The sequence below is a fragment of the Phyllobates terribilis genome, unplaced genomic scaffold, assembly GCF_046119375.1.
Source record: "Phyllobates terribilis strain yellow unplaced genomic scaffold, ASM4611937v1 Scaffold_223__1_contigs__length_3252167, whole genome shotgun sequence".
NCBI classification, from domain to species: Eukaryota; Metazoa; Chordata; class Amphibia; order Anura; family Dendrobatidae; genus Phyllobates; species Phyllobates terribilis.
The window spans coordinates 2,825,217-2,850,431 of NW_027362983.1; the positions used below are offsets into that span (position 1 = coordinate 2,825,217).

The 25,215-nt window shown below is 45.2% G+C and overlaps 14 non-coding genes and 1 pseudogene across 14 annotated transcripts; all 15 read right to left on the bottom strand.

Annotated features, from left to right (window-relative positions):
- Window positions 1–444: 444 nt before the first annotated feature.
- On the bottom strand, window positions 445–635 carry LOC141214630 (U2 spliceosomal RNA). Its single transcript, XR_012283831.1, has one exon. It is a non-coding gene; the product is annotated as a U2 spliceosomal RNA (small nuclear RNA).
- A 1,109-nt stretch (window positions 636–1,744) lies between these two features.
- Window positions 1,745–1,935, bottom strand: LOC141214631 (U2 spliceosomal RNA). Its single transcript, XR_012283832.1, has one exon. It is a non-coding gene; the product is annotated as a U2 spliceosomal RNA (small nuclear RNA).
- A 1,112-nt stretch (window positions 1,936–3,047) lies between these two features.
- LOC141214632 (U2 spliceosomal RNA) lies at window positions 3,048–3,238 on the bottom strand. Its single transcript, XR_012283833.1, has one exon. It is a non-coding gene; the product is annotated as a U2 spliceosomal RNA (small nuclear RNA).
- Window positions 3,239–4,353: 1,115 nt separating this feature from the next.
- Window positions 4,354–4,544, bottom strand: LOC141214633 (U2 spliceosomal RNA). The gene has a single exon (XR_012283834.1). It is a non-coding gene; the product is annotated as a U2 spliceosomal RNA (small nuclear RNA).
- A 1,115-nt stretch (window positions 4,545–5,659) lies between these two features.
- Window positions 5,660–5,850, bottom strand: LOC141214879 (U2 spliceosomal RNA). The gene has a single exon (XR_012284070.1). It is a non-coding gene; the product is annotated as a U2 spliceosomal RNA (small nuclear RNA).
- Window positions 5,851–6,965: 1,115 nt separating this feature from the next.
- On the bottom strand, window positions 6,966–7,156 carry LOC141214634 (U2 spliceosomal RNA). The gene has a single exon (XR_012283835.1). It is a non-coding gene; the product is annotated as a U2 spliceosomal RNA (small nuclear RNA).
- Window positions 7,157–8,271: 1,115 nt separating this feature from the next.
- On the bottom strand, window positions 8,272–8,462 carry LOC141214636 (U2 spliceosomal RNA). Its single transcript, XR_012283836.1, has one exon. It is a non-coding gene; the product is annotated as a U2 spliceosomal RNA (small nuclear RNA).
- A 1,115-nt stretch (window positions 8,463–9,577) lies between these two features.
- On the bottom strand, window positions 9,578–9,768 carry LOC141214637 (U2 spliceosomal RNA). Its single transcript, XR_012283837.1, has one exon. It is a non-coding gene; the product is annotated as a U2 spliceosomal RNA (small nuclear RNA).
- Window positions 9,769–10,883: 1,115 nt separating this feature from the next.
- Window positions 10,884–11,074, bottom strand: LOC141214638 (U2 spliceosomal RNA). Its single transcript, XR_012283838.1, has one exon. It is a non-coding gene; the product is annotated as a U2 spliceosomal RNA (small nuclear RNA).
- Window positions 11,075–12,189: 1,115 nt separating this feature from the next.
- LOC141214931 (U2 spliceosomal RNA) lies at window positions 12,190–12,371 on the bottom strand. The gene has a single exon (XR_012284119.1). It is a non-coding gene; the product is annotated as a U2 spliceosomal RNA (small nuclear RNA).
- Window positions 12,372–12,895: 524 nt separating this feature from the next.
- Window positions 12,896–13,011, bottom strand: LOC141215001 (U2 spliceosomal RNA; annotated as a pseudogene).
- Window positions 13,012–14,126: 1,115 nt separating this feature from the next.
- Window positions 14,127–14,317, bottom strand: LOC141214639 (U2 spliceosomal RNA). Its single transcript, XR_012283839.1, has one exon. It is a non-coding gene; the product is annotated as a U2 spliceosomal RNA (small nuclear RNA).
- A 2,313-nt stretch (window positions 14,318–16,630) lies between these two features.
- Window positions 16,631–16,821, bottom strand: LOC141214641 (U2 spliceosomal RNA). Its single transcript, XR_012283842.1, has one exon. It is a non-coding gene; the product is annotated as a U2 spliceosomal RNA (small nuclear RNA).
- A 1,115-nt stretch (window positions 16,822–17,936) lies between these two features.
- Window positions 17,937–18,125, bottom strand: LOC141214959 (U2 spliceosomal RNA). The gene has a single exon (XR_012284138.1). It is a non-coding gene; the product is annotated as a U2 spliceosomal RNA (small nuclear RNA).
- A 6,155-nt stretch (window positions 18,126–24,280) lies between these two features.
- On the bottom strand, window positions 24,281–24,471 carry LOC141214642 (U2 spliceosomal RNA). Its single transcript, XR_012283843.1, has one exon. It is a non-coding gene; the product is annotated as a U2 spliceosomal RNA (small nuclear RNA).
- Between the last annotated feature and the right edge of the window lie 744 nt (window positions 24,472–25,215).

Below are 25,215 nucleotides of genomic sequence, written 5' to 3' on the forward strand. Positions count from 1 at the left end.
CAGCAGAGTAACCAGCGCACATACCTGTTAGCTCAGGTGAGTTTAAAAGGCTGCTGTTGATAACAAGGGCATTTGCTAAATAGATGGTGTGTGTGCAACAATATACTGAAAGGTCAATTATATTGTGCAGCTTATCTCACCACCTGTAGTTATTTAGGTGAAAGCTCCAAAATGCTTGCCTAATATGTCTGTTTATCCAAAAGGAAGTAAAAAGGGAGAGCTAGAAAGATAGCATTGCATCACATTACATGGCAATGCAATGCACAGTTGCTGAAGTTGAACCAAAATGAGCTTGTAATCTGGCTTCTGCAACTTTGAACATGAAAAATCCAATGAGGAGAAGAAAAGCAAAGCCAAAGAGTCCATCCCCAAATCCGACAAACAAGCAAAATGAACAAAAAACATTGAATTCAATTCTTTCTGATTTTAGAAACTGAATTAAAGAAGGGGTGCACCGGTCCTGGAGATACTGCAATACCAGGTCAATGCGTGGAGTGGACAGAGCAAGCTCTTTTTCCATCTCCCTGTTCTAAAAATCCATTTAATATATGGTCCCCAGATAGGGGACGTATCAGATATTAAACTGATAAGAACAGATACTACACTTGATCTTAGCCAAAAGGCCGAGAAGCGATAACCAGAATTGGTTTCAAACTACGGAGCCACCCAAGGATCCTGAAAAGTCCATTTGTGGAGATGAGCTCCTGGACTCCCGTTAAGAAGACATGTTGTCAACCTCTAGATCCCTTACATGCCTGCACTTTTCGGCTTGCTGCTGCTGCAATCCACGCGTTTTAGATCTGCATAACTCCACCTCTTTAAACACAGCACCTTCACCCCCTGCTGTTCCCACCTGCCTCAACACCGTTGGAAGGGAGGAGAACCAATTAAGGCGGGGGGTGGGGTGGAACGAGCAGCTGTCTACCCTTAGCAGGAGGGCTCCTGATTACATACCTCTCCTGCTGCTGCTGGCTGTCCAGCAGCAGACTGAAGGTGGCTGCTGCTGTGCACAGGTATATAAAGGCTCAGAGCCTATTATGACACGCGCAGCCAGCGTTCCATTGCCACATTCCATCTACTGCAGGCAGGATACCTGGCTGGCTGAATGTCGCTGAGAAGCTCACAGAGACCGCCATAAGCAACAGTTTAACAGAATGCCACAGACTAATCAACCAAACTTTTTGGGTTGGGTTCTCTTTTATAGTCTGCAGGCATTAAATGAAAGAAGTCAGTGTTCCAGCAGAAGGAGACAACGTTTCAGAAAAGGCATTGTAGCAAGCCAAAAAAGAAATTTTAAGCGCAGCAGAGTAACCAGCGCACATACCTGTTAGCTCAGGTGAGTTTAAAAGGCTGCTGTTGATAACAAGGGCATTTGCTAAATAGATGGTGTGTGTGCAACAATATACTGAAAGGTCAATTATATTGTGCAGCTTATCTCACCACCTGTAGTTATTTAGGTGAAAGCTCCAAAATGCTTGCCTAATATGTCTGTTTATCCAAAAGGAAGTAAAAAGGGAGAGCTAGAAAGATAGCATTGCATCACATTACATGGCAATGCAATGCACAGTTGCTGAAGTTGAACCAAAATGAGCTTGTAATCTGGCTTCTGCAACTTTGAACATGAAAAATCCAATGAGGAGAAGAAAAGCAAAGCCAAAGAGTCCATCCCCAAATCCGACAAACAAGCAAAATGAACAAAAAACATTGAATTCAATTCTTTCTGATTTTAGAAACTGCATTAAAGAAGGGGTGCACCGGTCCTGGAGATACTGCAATACCAGGTCAATGCGTGGAGTGGACAGAGCAAGCTCTTTTTCCATCTCCCTGTTCTAAAAATCCATTTAATATATGGTCCCCAGATAGGGGACGTATCAGATATTAAACTGATAAGAACAGATACTACACTTGATCTTAGCCAAAAGGCCGAGAAGCGATAACCAGAATTGGTTTCAAACTACGGAGCCACCCAAGGATCCTGAAAAGTCCATTTGTGGAGATGAGCTCCTGGACTCCCGTTAAGAAGACATGTTGTCAACCTCTAGATACCTTACATGCCTGCACTTTTCGGCTTGCTGCTGCTGCAATCCACGCGTTTTAGATCTGCATAACTCCACCTCTTTAAACACAGCACCTTCACCCCCTGCTGTTCCCACCCGCCTCAACACCGTTGGAAGGGAGGAGAACCAATTAAGGCGGGGGGTGGGGTGGAACGAGCAGCTGTCTACCCTTAGCAGGAGGGCTCCTGATTACATACCTCTCCTGCTGCTGCTGCTGGCTGTCCAGCAGCAGACTGAAGGTGGCTGCTGCTGTGCACAGGTATATAAAGGCTCAGAGCCTATTATGACACGCGCAGCCAGCGTTCCATTGCCACATTCCATCTACTGCAGGCAGGATACCTGGCTGGCTGAATGTCGCTGAGAAGCTCACAGAGACCGCCATAAGCAACAGTTTAACAGAATGCCACAGACTAATCAACCAAACTTTTTGGGTTGGGTTCTCTTTTATAGTCTGCAGGCATTAAATGAAAGAAGTCAGTGTTCCAGCAGAAGGAGACAACGTTTCAGAAAAGGCATTGTAGCAAACCAAAAAAGAAATTTTAAGCGCAGCAGAGTAACCAGCGCACATACCTGTTAGCTCAGGTGAGTTTAAAAGGCTGCTGTTGATAACAAGGGCATTTGCTAAATAGATGGTGTGTGTGCAACAATATACTGAAAGGTCAATTATATTGTGCAGCTTATCTCACCACCTGTAGTTATTTAGGTGAAAGCTCCAAAATGCTTGCCTAATATGTCTGTTTATCCAAAAGGAAGTAAAAAGGGAGAGCTAGAAAGATAGCATTGCATCACATTACATGGCAATGCAATGCACAGTTGCTGAAGTTGAACCAAAATGAGCTTGTAATCTGGCTTCTGCAACTTTGAACATGAAAAATCCAATGAGGAGAAGAAAAGCAAAGCCAAAGAGTCCATCCCCAAATCCGACAAACAAGCAAAATGAACAAAAAACATTGAATTCAATTCTTTCTGATTTTAGAAACTGCATTAAAGAAGGGGTGCACCGGTCCTGGAGATACTGCAATACCAGGTCAATGCGTGGAGTGGACAGAGCAAGCTCTTTTTCCATCTCCCTGTTCTAAAAATCCATTTAATATATGGTCCCCAGATAGGGGACGTATCAGATATTAAACTGATAAGAACAGATACTACACTTGATCTTAGCCAAAAGGCCGAGAAGCGATAACCAGAATTGGTTTCAAACTACGGAGCCACCCAAGGATCCTGAAAAGTCCATTTGTGGAGATGAGCTCCTGGACTCCCGTTAAGAAGACATGTTGTCAACCTCTAGATCCCTTACATGCCTGCACTTTTCGGCTTGCTGCTGCTGCAATCCACGCGTTTTAGATCTGCATAACTCCACCTCTTTAAACACAGCACCTTCACCCCCTGCTGTTCCCACCCGCCTCAACACCGTTGGAAGGGAGGAGAACCAATTAAGGCGGGGGGTGGGGTGGAACGAGCAGCTGTCTACCCTTAGCAGGAGGGCTCCTGATTACATACCTCTCCTGCTGCTGCTGCTGCTGGCTGTCCAGCAGCAGACTGAAGGTGGCTGCTGCTGTGCACAGGTATATAAAGGCTCAGAGCCTATTATGACACGCGCAGCCAGCGTTCCATTGCCACATTCCATCTACTGCAGGCAGGATACCTGGCTGGCTGAATGTCGCTGAGAAGCTCACAGAGACCGCCATAAGCAACAGTTTAACAGAATGCCACAGACTAATCAACCAAACTTTTTGGGTTGGGTTCTCTTTTATAGTCTGCAGGCATTAAATGAAAGAAGTCAGTGTTCCAGCAGAAGGAGACAACGTTTCAGAAAAGGCATTTTAGCAAACCAAAAAAGAAATTTTAAGCGCAGCAGAGTAACCAGCGCACATACCTGTTAGCTCAGGTGAGTTTAAAAGGCTGCTGTTGATAACAAGGGCATTTGCTAAATAGATGGTGTGTGTGCAACAATATACTGAAAGGTCAATTATATTGTGCAGCTTATCTCACCACCTGTAGTTATTTAGGTGAAAGCTCCAAAATGCTTGCCTAATATGTCTGTTTATCCAAAAGGAAGTAAAAAGGGAGAGCTAGAAAGATAGCATTGCATCACATTACATGGCAATGCAATGCACAGTTGCTGAAGTTGAACCAAAATGAGCTTGTAATCTGGCTTCTGCAACTTTGAACATGAAAAATCCAATGAGGAGAAGAAAAGCAAAGCCAAAGAGTCCATCCCCAAATCCGACAAACAAGCAAAATGAACAAAAAACATTGAATTCAATTCTTTCTGATTTTAGAAACTGCATTAAAGAAGGGGTGCACCGGTCCTGGAGATACTGCAATACCAGGTCAATGCGTGGAGTGGACAGAGCAAGCTCTTTTTCCATCTCCCTGTTCTAAAAATCCATTTAATATATGGTCCCCAGATAGGGGACGTATCAGATATTAAACTGATAAGAACAGATACTACACTTGATCTTAGCCAAAAGGCCGAGAAGCGATAACCAGAATTGGTTTCAAACTACGGAGCCACCCAAGGATCCTGAAAAGTCCATTTGTGGAGATGAGCTCCTGGACTCCCGTTAAGAAGACATGTTGTCAACCTCTAGATACCTTACATGCCTGCACTTTTCGGCTTGCTGCTGCTGCAATCCACGCGTTTTAGATCTGCATAACTCCACCTCTTTAAACACAGCACCTTCACCCCCTGCTGTTCCCACCCGCCTCAACACCGTTGGAAGGGAGGAGAACCAATTAAGGCGGGGGGTGGGGTGGAACGAGCAGCTGTCTACCCTTAGCAGGAGGGCTCCTGATTACATACCTCTCCTGCTGCTGCTGCTGCTGGCTGTCCAGCAGCAGACTGAAGGTGGCTGCTGCTGTGCACAGGTATATAAAGGCTCAGAGCCTATTATGACACGCGCAGCCAGCGTTCCATTGCCACATTCCATCTACTGCAGGCAGGATACCTGGCTGGCTGAATGTCGCTGAGAAGCTCACAGAGACCGTCATAAGCAACAGTTTAACAGAATGCCACAGACTAATCAACCAAACTTTTTGGGTTGGGTTCTCTTTTATAGTCTGCAGGCATTAAATGAAAGAAGTCAGTGTTCCAGCAGAAGGAGACAACGTTTCAGAAAAGGCATTGTAGCAAACCAAAAAAGAAATTTTAAGCGCAGCAGAGTAACCAGCGCACATACCTGTTAGCTCAGGTGAGTTTAAAAGGCTGCTGTTGATAACAAGGGCATTTGCTAAATAGATGGTGTGTGTGCAACAATATACTGAAAGGTCAATTATATTGTGCAGCTTATCTCACCACCTGTAGTTATTTAGGTGAAAGCTCCAAAATGCTTGCCTAATATGTCTGTTTATCCAAAAGGAAGTAAAAAGGGAGAGCTAGAAAGATAGCATTGCATCACATTACATGGCAATGCAATGCACAGTTGCTGAAGTTGAACCAAAATGAGCTTGTAATCTGGCTTCTGCAACTTTGAACATGAAAAATCCAATGAGGAGAAGAAAAGCAAAGCCAAAGAGTCCATCCCCAAATCCGACAAACAAGCAAAATGAACAAAAAACATTGAATTCAATTCTTTCTGATTTTAGAAACTGCATTAAAGAAGGGGTGCACCGGTCCTGGAGATACTGCAATACCAGGTCAATGCGTGGAGTGGACAGAGCAAGCTCTTTTTCCATCTCCCTGTTCTAAAAATCCATTTAATATATGGTCCTCAGATAGGGGACGTATCAGATATTAAACTGATAAGAACAGATACTACACTTGATCTTAGCCAAAAGGCCGAGAAGCGATAACCAGAATTGGTTTCAAACTACGGAGCCACCCAAGGATCCTGAAAAGTCCATTTGTGGAGATGAGCTCCTGGACTCCCGTTAAGAAGACATGTTGTCAACCTCTAGATCCCTTACATGCCTGCACTTTTCGGCTTGCTGCTGCTGCAATCCACGCGTTTTAGATCTGCATAACTCCACCTCTTTAAACACAGCACCTTCACCCCCTGCTGTTCCCACCCGCCTCAACACCGTTGGAAGGGAGGAGAACCAATTAAGGCGGGGGGTGGGGTGGAACGAGCAGCTGTCTACCCTTAGCAGGAGGGCTCCTGATTACATACCTCTCCTGCTGCTGCTGCTGCTGGCTGTCCAGCAGCAGACTGAAGGTGGCTGCTGCTGTGCACAGGTATATAAAGGCTCAGAGCCTATTATGACACGCGCAGCCAGCGTTCCATTGCCACATTCCATCTACTGCAGGCAGGATACCTGGCTGGCTGAATGTCGCTGAGAAGCTCACAGAGACCGCCATAAGCAACAGTTTAACAGAATGCCACAGACTAATCAACCAAACTTTTTGGGTTGGGTTCTCTTTTATAGTCTGCAGGCATTAAATGAAAGAAGTCAGTGTTCCAGCAGAAGGAGACAACGTTTCAGAAAAGGCATTGTAGCAAACCAAAAAAGAAATTTTAAGCGCAGCAGAGTAACCAGCGCACATACCTGTTAGCTCAGGTGAGTTTAAAAGGCTGCTGTTGATAACTAGGGCATTTGCTAAATAGATGGTGTGTGTGCAACAATATACTGAAAGGTCAATTATATTGTGCAGCTTATCTCACCACCTGTAGTTATTTAGGTGAAAGCTCCAAAATGCTTGCCTAATATGTCTGTTTATCCAAAAGGAAGTAAAAAGGGAGAGCTAGAAAGATAGCATTGCATCACATTACATGGCAATGCAATGCACAGTTGCTGAAGTTGAACCAAAATGAGCTTGTAATCTGGCTTCTGCAACTTTGAACATGAAAAATCCAATGAGGAGAAGAAAAGCAAAGCCAAAGAGTCCATCCCCAAATCCGACAAACAAGCAAAATGAACAAAAAACATTGAATTCAATTCTTTCTGATTTTAGAAACTGCATTATAGAAGGGGTGCACCGGTCCTGGAGATACTGCAATACCAGGTCAATGCGTGGAGTGGACAGAGCAAGCTCTTTTTCCATCTCCCTGTTCTAAAAATCCATTTAATATATGGTCCCCAGATAGGGGACGTATCAGATATTAAACTGATAAGAACAGATACTACACTTGATCTTAGCCAAAAGGCCGAGAAGCGATAACCAGAATTGGTTTCAAACTACGGAGCCACCCAAGGATCCTGAAAAGTCCATTTGTGGAGATGAGCTCCTGGACTCCCGTTAAGAAGACATGTTGTCAACCTCTAGATCCCTTACATGCCTGCACTTTTCGGCTTGCTGCTGCTGCAATCCACGCGTTTTAGATCTGCATAACTCCACCTCTTTAAACACAGCACCTTCACCCCCTGCTGTTCCCACCCGCCTCAACACCGTTGGAAGGGAGGAGAACCAATTAAGGCGGGGGGTGGGGTGGAACGAGCAGCTGTCTACCCTTAGCAGGAGGGCTCCTGATTACATACCTCTCCTGCTGCTGCTGCTGCTGGCTGTCCAGCAGCAGACTGAAGGTGGCTGCTGCTGTGCACAGGTATATAAAGGCTCAGAGCCTATTATGACACGCGCAGCCAGCGTTCCATTGCCACATTCCATCTACTGCAGGCAGGATACCTGGCTGGCTGAATGTCGCTGAGAAGCTCACAGAGACCGCCATAAGCAACAGTTTAACAGAATGCCACAGACTAATCAACCAAACTTTTTGGGTTGGGTTCTCTTTTATAGTCTGCAGGCATTAAATGAAAGAAGTCAGTGTTCCAGCAGAAGGAGACAACGTTTCAGAAAAGGCATTGTAGCAAACCAAAAAAGAAATTTTAAGCGCAGCAGAGTAACCAGCGCACATACCTGTTAGCTCAGGTGAGTTTAAAAGGCTGCTGTTGATAACAAGGGCATTTGCTAAATAGATGGTGTGTGTGCAACAATATACTGAAAGGTCAATTATATTGTGCAGCTTATCTCACCACCTGTAGTTATTTAGGTGAAAGCTCCAAAATGCTTGCCTAATATGTCTGTTTATCCAAAAGGAAGTAAAAAGGGAGAGCTAGAAAGATAGCATTGCATCACATTACATGGCAATGCAATGCACAGTTGCTGAAGTTGAACCAAAATGAGCTTGTAATCTGGCTTCTGCAACTTTGAACATGAAAAATCCAATGAGGAGAAGAAAAGCAAAGCCAAAGAGTCCATCCCCAAATCCGACAAACAAGCAAAATGAACAAAAAACATTGAATTCAATTCTTTCTGATTTTAGAAACTGCATTAAAGAAGGGGTGCACCGGTCCTGGAGATACTGCAATACCAGGTCAATGCGTGGAGTGGACAGAGCAAGCTCTTTTTCCATCTCCCTGTTCTAAAAATCCATTTAATATATGGTCCCCAGATAGGGGACGTATCAGATATTAAACTGATAAGAACAGATACTACACTTGATCTTAGCCAAAAGGCCGAGAAGCGATAACCAGAATTGGTTTCAAACTACGGAGCCACCCAAGGATCCTGAAAAGTCCATTTGTGGAGATGAGCTCCTGGACTCCCGTTAAGAAGACATGTTGTCAACCTCTAGATCCCTTACATGCCTGCACTTTTCGGCTTGCTGCTGCTGCAATCCACGCGTTTTAGATCTGCATAACTCCACCTCTTTAAACACAGCACCTTCACCCCCTGCTGTTCCCACCCGCCTCAACACCGTTGGAAGGGAGGAGAACCAATTAAGGCGGGGGGTGGGGTGGAACGAGCAGCTGTCTACCCTTAGCAGGAGGGCTCCTGATTACATACCTCTCCTGCTGCTGCTGCTGCTGGCTGTCCAGCAGCAGACTGAAGGTGGCTGCTGCTGTGCACAGGTATATAAAGGCTCAGAGCCTATTATGACACGCGCAGCCAGCGTTCCATTGCCACATTCCATCTACTGCAGGCAGGATACCTGGCTGGCTGAATGTCGCTGAGAAGCTCACAGAGACCGCCATAAGCAACAGTTTAACAGAATGCCACAGACTAATCAACCAAACTTTTTGGGTTGGGTTCTCTTTTATAGTCTGCAGGCATTAAATGAAAGAAGTCAGTGTTCCAGCAGAAGGAGACAACGTTTCAGAAAAGGCATTGTAGCAAACCAAAAAAGAAATTTTAAGCGCAGCAGAGTAACCAGCGCACATACCTGTTAGCTCAGGTGAGTTTAAAAGGCTGCTGTTGATAACAAGGGCATTTGCTAAATAGATGGTGTGTGTGCAACAATATACTGAAAGGTCAATTATATTGTGCAGCTTATCTCACCACCTGTAGTTATTTAGGTGAAAGCTCCAAAATGCTTGCCTAATATGTCTGTTTATCCAAAAGGAAGTAAAAAGGGAGAGCTAGAAAGATAGCATTGCATCACATTACATGGCAATGCAATGCACAGTTGCTGAAGTTGAACCAAAATGAGCTTGTAATCTGGCTTCTGCAACTTTGAACATGAAAAATCCAATGAGGAGAAGAAAAGCAAAGCCAAAGAGTCCATCCCCAAATCCGACAAACAAGCAAAATGAACAAAAAACATTGAATTCAATTCTTTCTGATTTTAGAAACTGCATTAAAGAAGGGGTGCACCGGTCCTGGAGATACTGCAATACCAGGTCAATGCGTGGAGTGGACAGAGCAAGCTCTTTTTCCATCTCCCTGTTCTAAAAATCCATTTAATATATGGTCCCCAGATAGGGGACGTATCAGATATTAAACTGATAAGAACAGATACTACACTTGATCTTAGCCAAAAGGCCGAGAAGCGATAACCAGAATTGGTTTCAAACTACGGAGCCACCCAAGGATCCTGAAAAGTCCATTTGTGGAGATGAGCTCCTGGACTCCCGTTAAGAAGACATGTTGTCAACCTCTAGATCCCTTACATGCCTGCACTTTTCGGCTTGCTGCTGCTGCAATCCACGCGTTTTAGATCTGCATAACTCCACCTCTTTAAACACAGCACCTTCACCCCCTGCTGTTCCCACCCGCCTCAACACCGTTGGAAGGGAGGAGAACCAATTAAGGCGGGGGGTGGGGTGGAACGAGCAGCTGTCTACCCTTAGCAGGAGGGCTCCTGATTACATACCTCTCCTGCTGCTGCTGCTGCTGGCTGTCCAGCAGCAGACTGAAGGTGGCTGCTGCTGTGCACAGGTATATAAAGGCTCAGAGCCTATTATGACACGCGCAGCCAGCGTTCCATTGCCACATTCCATCTACTGCAGGCAGGATACCTGGCTGGCTGAATGTCGCTGAGAAGCTCACAGAGACCGCCATAAGCAACAGTTTAACAGAATGCCACAGACTAATCAACCAAACTTTTTGGGTTGGGTTCTCTTTTATAGTCTGCAGGCATTAAATGAAAGAAGTCAGTGTTCCAGCAGAAGGAGACAACGTTTCAGAAAAGGCATTGTAGCAAACCAAAAAAGAAATTTTAAGCGCAGCAGAGTAACCAGCGCACATACCTGTTAGCTCAGGTGAGTTTAAAAGGCTGCTGTTGATAACAAGGGCATTTGCTAAATAGATGGTGTGTGTGCAACAATATACTGAAAGGTCAATTATATTGTGCAGCTTATCTCACCACCTGTAGTTATTTAGGTGAAAGCTCCAAAATGCTTGCCTAATATGTCTGTTTATCCAAAAGGAAGTAAAAAGGGAGAGCTAGAAAGATAGCATTGCATCACATTACATGGCAATGCAATGCACAGTTGCTGAAGTTGAACCAAAATGAGCTTGTAATCTGGCTTCTGCAACTTTGAACATGAAAAATCCAATGAGGAGAAGAAAAGCAAAGCCAAAGAGTCCATCCCCAAATCCGACAAACAAGCAAAATGAACAAAAAACATTGAATTCAATTCTTTCTGATTTTAGAAACTGCATTAAAGAAGGGGTGCACCGGTCCTGGAGATACTGCAATACCAGGTCAATGCGTGGAGTGGACAGAGCAAGCTCTTTTTCCATCTCCCTGTTCTAAAAATCCATTTAATATATGGTCCCCAGATAGGGGACGTATCAGATATTAAACTGATAAGAACAGATACTACACTTGATCTTAGCCAAAAGGCCGAGAAGCGATAACCAGAATTGGTTTCAAACTACGGAGCCACCCAAGGATCCTGAAAAGTCCATTTGTGGAGATGAGCTCCTGGACTCCCGTTAAGAAGACATGTTGTCAACCTCTAGATCCCTTACATGCCTGCACTTTTCGGCTTGCTGCTGCTGCAATCCACGCGTTTTAGATCTGCATAACTCCACCTCTTTAAACACAGCACCTTCACCCCCTGCTGTTCCCACCCGCCTCAACACCGTTGGAAGGGAGGAGAACCAATTAAGGCGGGGGGTGGGGTGGAACGAGCAGCTGTCTACCCTTAGCAGGAGGGCTCCTGATTACATACCTCTCCTGCTGCTGCTGCTGCTGGCTGTCCAGCAGCAGACTGAAGGTGGCTGCTGCTGTGCACAGGTATATAAAGGCTCAGAGCCTATTATGACACGCGCAGCCAGCGTTCCATTGCCACATTCCATCTACTGCAGGCAGGATACCTGGCTGGCTGAATGTCGCTGAGAAGCTCACAGAGACCGCCATAAGCAACAGTTTAACAGAATGCCACAGACTAATCAACCAAACTTTTTGGGTTGGGTTCTCTTTTATAGTCTGCAGGCATTAAATGAAAGAAGTCAGTGTTCCAGCAGAAGGAGACAACGTTTCAGAAAAGGCATTGTAGCAAACCAAAAAAGAAATTTTAAGCGCAGCAGAGTAACCAGCGCACATACCTGTTAGCTCAGGTGAGTTTAAAAGGCTGCTGTTGATAGCAAGGGCATTTGCTAAATAGATGGTGTGTGTGCAACAATATACTGAAAGGTCAATTATATTGTGCAGCTTATCTCACCACCTGTAGTTATTTAGGTGAAAGCTCCAAAATGCTTGCCTAATATGTCTGTTTATCCAAAAGGAAGTAAAAAGGGAGAGCTAGAAAGATAGCATTGCATCACATTACATGGCAATGCAATGCACAGTTGCTGAAGTTGAACCAAAATGAGCTTGTAATCTGGCTTCTGCAACTTTGAACATGAAAAATCCAATGAGGAGAAGAAAAGCAAAGCCAAAGAGTCCATCCCCAAATCCGACAAACAAGCAAAATGAACAAAAAACATTGAATTCAATTCTTTCTGATTTTAGAAACTGCATTAAAGAAGGGGTGCACCGGTCCTGGAGATACTGCAATACTAGGTCAATGCGTGGAGTGGACAGAGCAAGCTCTTTTTCCATCTCCCTGTTCTAAAAATCCATTTAATATATGGTCCCCAGATAGGGGACGTATCAGATATTAAACTGATAAGAACAGATTTTTTGATTGAAGCTGCATCCAAGGCACTGAAAAATGTGACCGAAGTCACACCAAAACAGCGCACGAGGTGAGGATTCATGTGGACCCTTCCCGGAGGAGAGGGTTCCCAATAAACCATCCCCATCCCTCCGAGCCAGAAGGCCACAGCGAGGGTCAGGGATCTCCGATGCTCTCCCTAGCCGAAGCCGGAGAAGAGCCGTTTTCGTGCTCCCAGCTTCCATCTAGGCTGCCACCCTAGTGGAGCTGGAGCCTGTGTTGGTTTCTCAGCCCAAAGCTGACCGGACCTCCGACCGGGTTTATAAAAATTCCCCTTCCTAGCCCGGAGGCCAGGAATAGGGGGGGTTGCTCAGAAAGTATGATTGGCAAAGGTGCGGCGTGCTACGAAGCCAAGTCTTTCTGGGGTTCCCAGTCCCAGTAAGCTTGGACTCCCACCAGGGCGCCTACTCCTGGGGCACATTGCTCCAAAGCCCTCACACTTACCCAGCCTAGTGACTTCGATCCTGGAGGGCCATGTTTTCCATCAGATAACTCTATGAGCCACCTGGCGTACTAACAAGTGCACCAAACCAGTGTGTAATATGCATCAATTTACTAGGGCAGCCCAAGGACAAAACTGCCTTTTCAAAAGATACTACACTTGATCTTAGCCAAAAGGCCGAGAAGCGATAACCAGAATTGGTTTCAAACTACGGAGCCACCCAAGGATCCTGAAAAGTCCATTTGTGGAGATGAGCTCCTGGACTCCCGTTAAGAAGACATGTTGTCAACCTCTAGATCCCTTACATGCCTGCACTTTTCGGCTTGCTGCTGCTGCAATCCACGCGTTTTAGATCTGCATAACTCCACCTCTTTAAACACAGCACCTTCACCCCCTGCTGTTCCCACCCACCTCAACACCGTTGGAAGGGAGGAGAACCAATTAAGGCGGGGGGTGGGGTGGAACGAGCAGCTGTCTACCCTTAGCAGGAGGGCTCCTGATTACATACCTCTCCTGCTGCTGCTGCTGCTGGCTGTCCAGCAGCAGACTGAAGGTGGCTGCTGCTGTGCACAGGTATATAAAGGCTCAGAGCCTATTATGACACGCGCAGCCAGCGTTCCATTGCCACATTCCATCTACTGCAGGCAGGATACCTGGCTGGCTGAATGTCGCTGAGAAGCTCACAGAGACCGCCATAAGCAACAGTTTAACAGAATGCCACAGACTAATCAACCAAACTTTTTGGGTTGGGTTCTCTTTTATAGTCTGCATGCATTAAATGAAAGAAGTCAGTGTTCCAGCAGAAGGAGACAACGTTTCAGAAAAGGCATTGTAGCAAACCAAAAAAGAAATTTTAAGCGCAGCAGAGTAACCAGCGCACATACCTGTTAGCTCAGGTGAGTTTAAAAGGCTGCTGTTGATAACAAGGGCATTTGCTAAATAGATGGTGTGTGTGCAACAATATACTGAAAGGTCAATTATATTGTGCAGCTTATCTCACCACCTGTAGTTATTTAGGTGAAAGCTCCAAAATGCTTGCCTAATATGTCTGTTTATCCAAAAGGAAGTAAAAAGGGAGAGCTAGAAAGATAGCATTGCATCACATTACATGGCAATGCAATGCACAGTTGCTGAAGTTGAACCAAAATGAGCTTGTAATCTGGCTTCTGCAACTTTGAACATGAAAAATCCAATGAGGAGAAGAAAAGCAAAGCCAAAGAGTCCATCCCCAAATCCGACAAACAAGCAAAATGAACAAAAAACATTGAATTCAATTCTTTCTGATTTTAGAAACTGCATTAAAGAAGGGGTGCACCGGTCCTGGAGATACTGCAATACCAGGTCAATGCGTGGAGTGGACAGAGCAAGCTCTTTTTCCATCTCCCTGTTCTAAAAATCCATTTAATATATGGTCCCCAGATAGGGGACGTATCAGATATTAAACTGATAAGAACAGATACTACACTTGATCTTAGCCAAAAGGCCGAGAAGCGATAACCAGAATTGGTTTCAAACTACGGAGCCACCCAAGGATCCTGAAAAGTCCATTTGTGGAGATGAGCTCCTGGACTCCCGTTAAGAAGACATGTTGTCAACCTCTAGATCCCTTACATGCCTGCACTTTTCGGCTTGCTGCTGCTGCAATCCACGCGTTTTAGATCTGCATAACTCCACCTCTTTAAACACAGCACCTTCACCCCCTGCTGTTCCCACCCGCCTCAACACCGTTGGAAGGGAGGAGAACCAATTAAGGCGGGGGGTGGGGTGGAACGAGCAGCTGTCTACCCTTAGCAGGAGGGCTCCTGATTACATACCTCTCCTGCTGCTGCTGCTGCTGGCTGTCCAGCAGCAGACTGAAGGTGGCTGCTGCTGTGCACAGGTATATAAAGGCTCAGAGCCTATTATGACACGCGCAGCCAGCGTTCCATTGCCACATTCCATCTACTGCAGGCAGGATACCTGGCTGGCTGAATGTCGCTGAGAAGCTCACAGAGACCGCCATAAGCAACAGTTTAACAGAATGCCACAGACTAATCAACCAAACTTTTTGGGTTGGGTTCTCTTTTATAGTCTGCAGGCATTAAATGAAAGAAGTCAGTGTTCCAGCAGAAGGAGACAACGTTTCAGAAAAGGCATTGTAGCAAACCAAAAAAGAAATTTTAAGCGCAGCAGAGTAACCAGCGCACATACCTGTTAGCTCAGGTGAGTTTAAAAGGCTGCTGTTGATAACAAGGGCATTTGCTAAATAGATGGTGTGTGTGCAACAATATACTGAAAGGTCAATTATATTGTGCAGCTTATCTCACCACCTGTAGTTATTTAGGTGAAAGCTCCAAAATGCTTGCCTAATATGTCTGTTTATCCAAAAGGAAGTAAAAAGGGAGAGCTAGAAAGATAGTGTAGCACCCTGAGGATTCGGCTGCTACAGGGGTATTGCACCTTAACCCAGAGGTGTGATATTCCACTCCCGGGCAAGGATGGAGTGTGGATCTGAGCTCGGTAGGCTGCATGCACTACACACATCCCATTTCCGAGGAGCAGACCGACGGTACTCCCACTTAGAAATGTGCAGGTACGACCGAGTCTGTTCCTGGCTGGAGTGGGAGGGGGGTGGAACATCCCATGTAGTGTAGGGGCAGATAGGGGGTGCAGTCTGGGTAGAGATAGGAGCTCATTGGGTGCTGGTCACCTGAGCTCACACATAGAGGGTGTATATAAGGTGGGCACCAACTAAGAACAGGGTCAGATGCAGAGAACAAGTCAGGAGCAGAGGAGAAGAAGGACCCAGAGTGAGAGAGGAGAAGAGAGAGAAAGACCCAGAGGGGGAAACAGCAGAGAGGACCCAAGAACCCAAATTAAAGCACCGGGTGAGGAGTCGGCATCAGGGTACCGGAACCCAAGCTGGTGGGGGTAAAAACATTCCCCAGCCAGAGACCGGAGACCGTGGGCAGCGTTTGCCACGGTCACCCACCACATCCACCCCGAAGGCACACCACATGAAGGGTCAGGGAACCCAGGGCCAAGGGTGTCCCAACAGAAGGCCCGAGGGAGCTGGACCTAGGTGGATCACTGGTGGGGACGGCCAGAGAACGGGACAGAAGGAGAGCTCAGGGCCACGCTCCGGACTTGTTTGGGGGTTGGCTGGATCCAGGACCTGGTGGACGCAGCACGGCTCGGGTGGTCACTCGAAGCTGGAGTGACCAGTACAACATCTGCAGTAAGTAAACACCCTTAACTGCACAACCCGACTCTGTCTTCATTGCCGTCTGCACTGCACCACCACAACCCCCATCCTCTGCACCTGTCCCCTCTGAGGCTATACCCCTCCCGTTGGGGGTTATCCCACCAAGCTGCGCACCCACCATCAGCCTCAGCGGACCCTGCTGCAGCGGCGGCCACAGTGACCGCATCACAACGGGTGGCGTAGTCGACACAAAAGAACTCTTAATAACATCTGTAGGACTGCCACATAACACTGAGTTTGACGCCCTGGGCACGGGCCGGGTCACAGCCGCTCGGAGACTACAACCCCCCATCTGATCCGGTGCCGGGTATTCCCCTCAAAAAGGAATATGTCCCAGGGGGCGCGTCAATAGCATTGCATCACATTACATGGCAATGCAATGCACAGTTGCTGAAGTTGAACCAAAATGAGCTTGTAATCTGGCTTCTGCAACTTTGAACATGAAAAATCCAATGAGGAGAAGAAAAGCAAAGCCAAAGAGTCCATCCCCAAATCCGACAAACAAGCAAAATGAACAAAAAACATTGAATTCAATTCTTTCTGATTTTAGAAACTGCATTAAAGAAGGGGTGCACCGGTCCTGGAGATACTGCAATACCAGGTCAATGCGTGGAGTGGACAGAGCAAGCTCTTTTTCCATCTCCCTGTTCTAAAAATCCATTTAATATATGGTCCCCAGATAGGGGACGTATCAGATATTAAACTGATAAGAACAGATACTACACTTGATCTTAGCCAAAAGGCCGAGAAGCGATAACCAGAATTGGTTTCAAACTACGGAGCCACCCAAGGATCCTGAAAAGTCCATTTGTGGAGATGAGCTCCTGGACTCCCGTTAAGAAGACATGTTGTCAACCTCTAGATCCCTTACATGCCTGCACTTTTCGGCTTGCTGCTGCTGCAATCCACGCGTTTTAGATCTGCATAACTCCACCTCTTTAAACACAGCACCTTCACCCCCTGCTGTTCCCACCCGCCTCAACACCGTTGGAAGGGAGGAGAACCAATTAAGGCGGGGGGTGGGGTGGAACGAGCAGCTGTCTACCCTTAGCAGGAGGGCTCCTGATTACATACCTCTCCTGCTGCTGCTGCTGCTGGCTGTCCAGCAGCAGACTGAAGGTGGCTGCTGCTGTGCACAGGTATATAAAGGCTCAGAGCCTATTATGACACGCGCAGCCAGCGTTCCATTGCCACATTCCATCTACTGCAGGCAGGATACCTGGCTGGCTGAATGTCGCTGAGAAGCTCACAGAGACCGCCATAAGCAACAGTTTAACAGAATGCCACAGACTAATCAACCAAACTTTTTGGGCTGGGGTCTCTTTTATAGTCTGCAGGCATTAAATGAAAGAAGTCAGTGTTCCAGCAGAAGGAGACAACGTTTCAGAAAAGGCATTGTAGCAAACCAAAAAAGAAATTTTAAGCGCAGCAGAGTAACCAGCGCACATACCTGTTAGCTCAGGTGAGTTTAAAAGGCTGCTGTTGATAACAAGGGCATTTGCTAAATAGATGGTGTGTGTGCAACAATATACTGAAAGGTCAATTATATTGTGCAGCTTATCTCACCACCTGTAGTTATTTAGGTGAAAGCTCCAAAATGCTTGCCTAATATGTCTGTTTATCCAAAAGGAAGTAAAAAGGGAGAGCTAGAAAGATAGCATTGCATCACATTACATGGCAATGCAATGCACAGTTGCTGAAGTTGAACCAAAATGAGCTTTTAATCTGGCTTCTGCAACTTTGAACATGAAAAATCCAATGAGGAGAAGAAAAGCAAAGCCAAAGAGTCCATCCCCAAATCCGACAAACAAGCAAAATGAACAAAAAACATTGAATTCAATTCTTTCTGATTTTAGAAACTGCATTAAAGAAGGGGTGCACCGGTCCTGGAGATACTGCAATACCAGGTCAATGCGTGGAGTGGACAGAGCAAGCTCTTTTTCCATCTCCCTGTTCTAAAAATCCATTTAATATATGGTCCCCAGATAGGGGACGTATCAGATATTAAACTGATAAGAACAGATTTTTTTTTTTTTTTTTTCTCCTCAGACGAGGAAATTCCACAGTCTATGAAAACCAGACAAAGGAAAATTCCATCAAAACAGCTGCGTCAAATCCAATACGCAATTTGCTGTCCCCATCATCATCGGAAATATTTATTTCATATTTCAAAACAACAATAACAAAAATCAAGAGGTACTAACAATATATCTCCACTTTTTAACTTTCCATATTCCCTCTGCATCCACTTCCCCTCTCCTCTTTTTGTCCCATAGGAAACACACATACATCTTCCCCAAAATCACCTTCACACTATCCTTTACAGCAATTTCCTTCCTTTTAAACACATACACATTCCTCACATCCCATAACACTTCCTTTATACATGCAAGCATCAACCACAAGACTCTTTCCTTCGTCCCATCACATATTCCCAAACCAAACATGAACAACTCAAAAGACAACAAATTCACACCACACAATTCTTTACACAAAGGCCCCATTCTCCCAATCACATCTCTAGCATACTGGCAATTCCAAAAAACATGCAACACACTTTCCCTTCCACCACAGCCATTTCTTGGACACATTTCACTCCTCACTAAACCTCTATTCCTCTGAAACTCTCTCACAGGTAATACTCCATGTAAAGACTGCCACACAACTTCACTCTGTTTGTTGGTCATACCACTCATCCGCACTTTCTTCCAAACCTTCTGCACATCACCACCCCTAACCATATTTATTCCACATTCTACCTCTCTACATTCAATCATCCTATACACAGCCTTCTTATTCTCCAGCAATCTCACATCTGCATCACACAGTTCATACCTCACCAAAAACTTATAAACCCACACATACCATACAGGCACCTCAAAAGCAATCGGACATCGCAAATCCCTTTCTTGCCACTTTAAACGAAACAAATACGCTCCAAATAAATACCTACACATAGATGAAAACTTTCCATCCGCCCTAATCACTTTCAAAACAAACACAACGATATTCACACCAAAAAACACGTCCAAATTCGGAAAACCCAAACCACCTTTTTCCACTCTTTTAACCAAAATTTCTCTCCTAGCTCTCTCCATTTTCGAGTTCCACAAAAAAACAAATAAAATTCTATTCAAGCTTCTCATACACATATATCCTGGTGGAAATACTACCGCAATATATAAAAATATTGGCAACACCACACTCTTAACAATTAAAATCTTCCCAAAAAAGGATAAACTCCTCAATTTCCAAAAATTCAACTTCTGCTCAACTTTTCCTTTCGCATCATCCCAACTTTCTTTCCCATCCAAACTCTCTGAAAACTTCACACCCAAAACTTTAATAGGTCCATTCACTACATTCACACCTACATCCCTACTTAAACTTCCGCCTCCAAAACCCTTACACTCACTCTTTTCCCAATTCACTTTAAACGCAGATGCACCACAAAAAATAGACACTAACAACTTCACCCGCCTCACCGAACATTCAGAATCACATAATACACACACGTCATCCATATAACCACTCACTTTCCATTCTTTTCCTCCACCTCCCGGCACTTGCACACCACGAATTACCTTATCTTTCCTCAGCATACACAACAATGGCTCAATTGCACAAATAAATGCTACAGGGGACAAAGGACACCCCTGTCGCACACCCGAAAACACATTCACTTTCCTACCCACATACCCATTCATTAAAACACAGCTATAAACACCCGCATACAAACTTCTCACTCGCCCAACAAAATCAGCCGAAAAACCCATTTTTAACAACACTCTGAACAAAAAACCATGCGACAACCTATCATAAGCCTTTTCAAAATCCAAACTTAACAAAAATACACTCTTCTTACGACCCATGCAATCCCATAGACAATCTCTTAACATACACACACACTCGTGAATCCGCCTCCCAGGTACCGCACAACACTGCTCATCCCCAATCACACTCTCTATCACATCACGCATCCTATTAGCCATAAGTTTTGCATAGATTTTATAATCACAATTAAGTAACGTTATTGGCCTCCAATTCCTCAGACTTTTCAAATCCCCTTTCTTAGGAATTAACACAACCATACCTGCACGCATACTCTCAGTCACCTCCATGTTTCCCCACATATACTTACATACATCCACAAAGTCCTTACCAATCACACCCCACATCACACGATAAAATTCTACTGGGAGGCCATCCTCCCCCGGCGTCTTATTCAAAGCCATACTACACATAACCTTCCATACCTCATCACCAGTCACCTCACCCATCACTCTCTCTCTTTCTGCTTCACTCAACTTACTCTCTAACACACTCAAAACATCATTCTCCAAACATTCATCCCTCTGTTTCACTGCATACAGATCCTCATAAAACTTAGCCACCTCTTCACACATATCCTCTCCACTCACCTCACTTCCATCTGCTCCATACACCACGCTCATACTCTGTTTCTTTCCAAAAACTTTTTTAAAGAAAAACCGAGAACATTTCTCATCCTGCTCCATCTTATCAATCTTTGCCCTAAACACTATGCTTCTCCCTCTCTCCAACAAAAACTCACTAATCTCCTTTTTTACCTCTAAAATATCCTCCTCCACCTCAACTCCTCCTTCCCTTAACTTATACAAAACACTCAACCGCGCGTTCAGTTTAACAAAACTCTCTCTTTTAATTGCTGCATACTTGTATCCTAAATTTTTAAAGAACATTTTTGTTTGTTTCTTCACCCAGTCCCACCACTCACAAACATTCCCAAACTCATTTTTATGCTTACACCATTCTTCATACCGCCTTTCATACTCCTTTCTCACATCTTCATTCTCTAACAGTTTAACATTTAACTTCCACAATCCTCTCCCAAACACTCCATCAACTTTTATATCCAACTCACACAACATACACACATGATCTGAAAAAAGAACGTTTTCCTGCCTATAATTAACAGAAACCATATTTTTAGAAATAAAACAATAATCCAATCTGGATTGTACCCTACCACTCTCAGAAAAGAAAGTGTTCAACAAAGGATTCATGTTACACACGCGCTGCATATCACACAACCCAAAATCATTCACTAACTCCAATAATGCTTTCCCAGACACATCCACATTCACTCTCCCCACATCACAGTTCATATCACCCACAATTACCACAGGTATTCTTCCTGGAACAAAAAGCTTAATTTTTTCAAATAAATTTTTGCGCTCATTTTTTTCAACTGGCGCATAAACATTAATAACACAAAACTTTACATTCTTGTATACAAAATTAGCAAGGATACATCTCCCCACCTCAATAACCAAATAATCACTCAAAACAACCTCCCTTCCTTTAACCAAAATACCCACACCATCATTCTTATTACATGCACTCCCCGACCACACAGACGCTCCATAAGACCATTCATCCCCTTTCACACCATCCACTACCCCACATTCTTGTAAACAAAAAATAGATGCATTTTGCATAGCTAAAAACTCAAAAATAGCAGCTCTTCTTACTTTACTTTTAAACACTCTTACGTTTTGGGACACTATGGTAAATCCCATAATACTTCTACTCCTTCACCAATTACACAAAGAAATAGCCTTTGGCCTAAACCAAAGCTCACAAGAGGACAAAAAGAAAAAACATTTACAATATTATATGGTGACACTATCCAGCACCACCACTATCCTCCTCCGCCATCAGAACAGAACAGCTGGTTTCCGACCCGCTGGCTTCACCAGCCACACTCCTCATTCTGGCAGTTCTGATCTTCCTCTGAGGCTCACTAAAAACTGCATCATCACTGCCCCCACCATCCTCCCTACGACTCTTCTTTGCACCCCTATCATCCTCCGAAGAAAAATCTTCAATGTTTTCAGGACCCGAAGGGTGTTCAGGACTGTCGGGTTCCGAGATTTGCACTTCACATCCTGTTGCGTCCATTGCCTCTCCAAAAGTCATCATCTCAGGCAGCTCTGCTTCCACCACTTTCCTAGATATTCTCGCAGACACTGCCTTTTTCTCCACCTTTGCCACTTCCCTCCAGAACTCCTTTTCTTCCCTCCGCTTCTTCCTCATTTCTTCAGCAGAAGAAGAACATGGTCTCAGGGACACCTCCTCTGGCGCCGTAGAGGGAGAGGCTCTACCAGTTTCCCGCCTCCTTCCCTCTCTCTCCTCCCTCTCCAATCTTTCCAGCACTTTCAGTGCGCTTGCCATCTGCCTCCTCTCCAGCTCCTCCTCCTTCTGTTCTTTATCAGAACGTCTAGGTGCACTCATAGGACAGTCCTTATACATGTGATCACTACTCCCACAGACATCACAGGACTTGGCCTCTGGACACTGGTTGGCCATATGCCCCTCCTTTCTGCAATTTCGGCAACACTGCCCTTTAAGGCATGTTACCATGGTATGTCCGAAAGAAAAGCATCTACGGCAAAACATGGGCTGGCCTGGGTAAAAGAGGAAACCTCTATGGCCTGCAACGGAAAAATTTGATGGAGGGTGTCTAAAGCCCCCCACACTGTCAGGATCCCTTTTCAATTTCACACGGAATTTATACTGACAGTTAAAGATTCCTAGACAATTGACTTGCTTCACTCCCTTCCACACATATTCACAGTAGCGAGAGAGGAAGCACTCCAGCAGCTCAGGGTCTGTAAAAGGGTTATAGACAGTCACAGTCACCTCCTTTTCTTGCAGACCAAACAAAGGTTCCCATCTAACTCCTTCCAAGCAGGGGTCACTAGAGTGACCACGGAGCCATTCAAAGACATTAAGGCAAACATCCTGGTCCATAAAGGTAACGTCATAATTACCTTGACGTGAAAATTCGTTGACACTGAAGATCTCAGAACGTCTTGCTCCAGCTTTGCCTTCAACGATGTCTTGGACAATGAAAACCACGTTGTTCTTGTTCTGGTCAGATGGATCCACGGACAAACGGATGGTGTTCTTCACAAAAGACATCTTGGATTCTGTCGGTATGGAATACCACAGGAAAAAGCAGAAAATCCTCCACAAAAGGGTCCGGATTCCTCCAGGAGACTCGCACCAATCAAGGTACAGTCATACGATCGCAGCCAAAAGGCCGAGAAGCGATAACCAGAATTGGTTTCAAACTACGGAGCCACCCAAGGATCCTGAAAAGTCCATTCGTGGAGATGAGCTCCTGGACTCCCGTTAAGAAGACATGTTGTCAACCTCTAGATCCCTTACATGCCTGCACTTTTCGGCTTGCTGCTGCTGCAATCCACGCGTTTTAGATCTGCATAACTCCACCTCTTTAAACACAGCACCTTCACCCCCTGCTGTTCCCACCCGCCTCAACACCGTTGGAAGGGAGGAGAACCAATTAAGGCGGGGGGTGGGGTGGAACGAGCAGCTGTCTACCCTTAGCAGGAGGGCTCCTGATTACATACCTCTCCTGCTGCTGCTGCTGCTGGCTGTCCAGCAGCAGACTGAAGGTGGCTGCTGCTGTGCACAGGTATATAAAGGCTCAGAGCCTATTATGACACGCGCAGCCAGCGTTCCATTGCCACATTCCATCTACTGCAGGCAGGATACCTGGCTGGCTGAATGTCGCTGAGAAGCTCACAGAGACCGCCATAAGCAACAGTTTAACAGAATGCCACAGACTAATCAACCAAACTTTTTGGGTTGGGTTCTCTTTTATAGTCTGCAGGCATTAAATGAAAGAAGTCAGTGTTCCAGCAGAAGGAGACAACGTTTCAGAAAAGGCATTGTAGCAAACCAAAAAAGAAATTTTAAGCGCAGCAGAGTAACCAGCGCACATACCTGTTAGCTCAGGTGAGTTTAAAAGGCTGCTGTTGATAACAAGGGCATTTGCTAAATAGATGGTGTGTGTGCAACAATATACTGAAAGGTCAATTATATTGTGCAGCTTATCTCACCACCTGTAGTTATTTAGGTGAAAGCTCCAAAATGCTTGCCTAATATGTCTGTTTATCCAAAAAGAAGTAAAAAGGGAGAGCTAGAAAGATAGCATTGCATCACATTACATGGCAATGCAATGCACAGTTGCTGAAGTTGAACCAAAATGAGCTTGTAATCTGGCTTCTGCAACTTTGAACATGAAAAATCCAATGAGGAGAAGAAAAGCAAAGCCAAAGAGTCCATCCCCAAATCCGACAAACAAGCAAAATGAACAAAAAACATTGAATTCAATTCTTTCTGATTTTAGAAACTGCATTAAAGAAGGGGTGCACCGGTCCTGGAGATACTGCAATACCAGGTCAATGCGTGGAGTGGACAGAGCAAGCTCTTTTTCCATCTCCCTGTTCTAAAAATCCATTTAATATATGGTCCCCAGATAGGGGACGTATCAGATATTAAACTGATAAGAACAGATACTACACTTGATCTTAGCCAAAAGGCCGAGAAGCGATAACCAGAATTGGTTTCAAACTACGGAGCCACCCAAGGATCCTGAAAAGTCCATTTGTGGAGATGAGCTCCTGGACTCCCGTTAAGAAGACATGTTGTCAACCTCTAGATCCCTTACATGCCTGCACTTTTCGGCTTGCTGCTGCTGCAATCCACGCGTTTTAGATCTGCATAACTCCACCTCTTTAAACACAGCACCTTCACCCCCTGCTGTTCCCACCCGCCTCAACACCGTTGGAAGGGAGGAGAACCAATTAAGGCGGGGGGTGGGGTGGAACGAGCAGCTGTCTACCCTTAGCAGGAGGGCTCCTGATTACATACCTCTCCTGCTGCTGCTGCTGCTGGCTGTCCAGCAGCAAACTGAAGGTGGCTGCTGCTGTGCACAGGTATATAAAGGCTCAGAGCCTATTATGACACGCGCAGCCAGCGTTCCATTGCCACATTCCATCTACTGCAGGCAGGATACCTGGCTGGCTGAATGTCGCTGAGAAGCTCACAGAGACCGCCATAAGCAACAGTTTAACAGAATGCCACAGACTAATCAACCAAACTTTTTGGGTTGGGTTCTCTTTTATAGTCTGCAGGCATTAAATGAAAGAAGTCAGTGTTCCAGCAGAAGGAGACAACGTTTCAGAAAAGGCATTGTAGCAAACCAAAAAAGAAATTTTAAGCGCAGCAGAGTAACCAGCGCACATACCTGTTAGCTCAGGTGAGTTTAAAAGGCTGCTGTTGATAACAAGGGCATT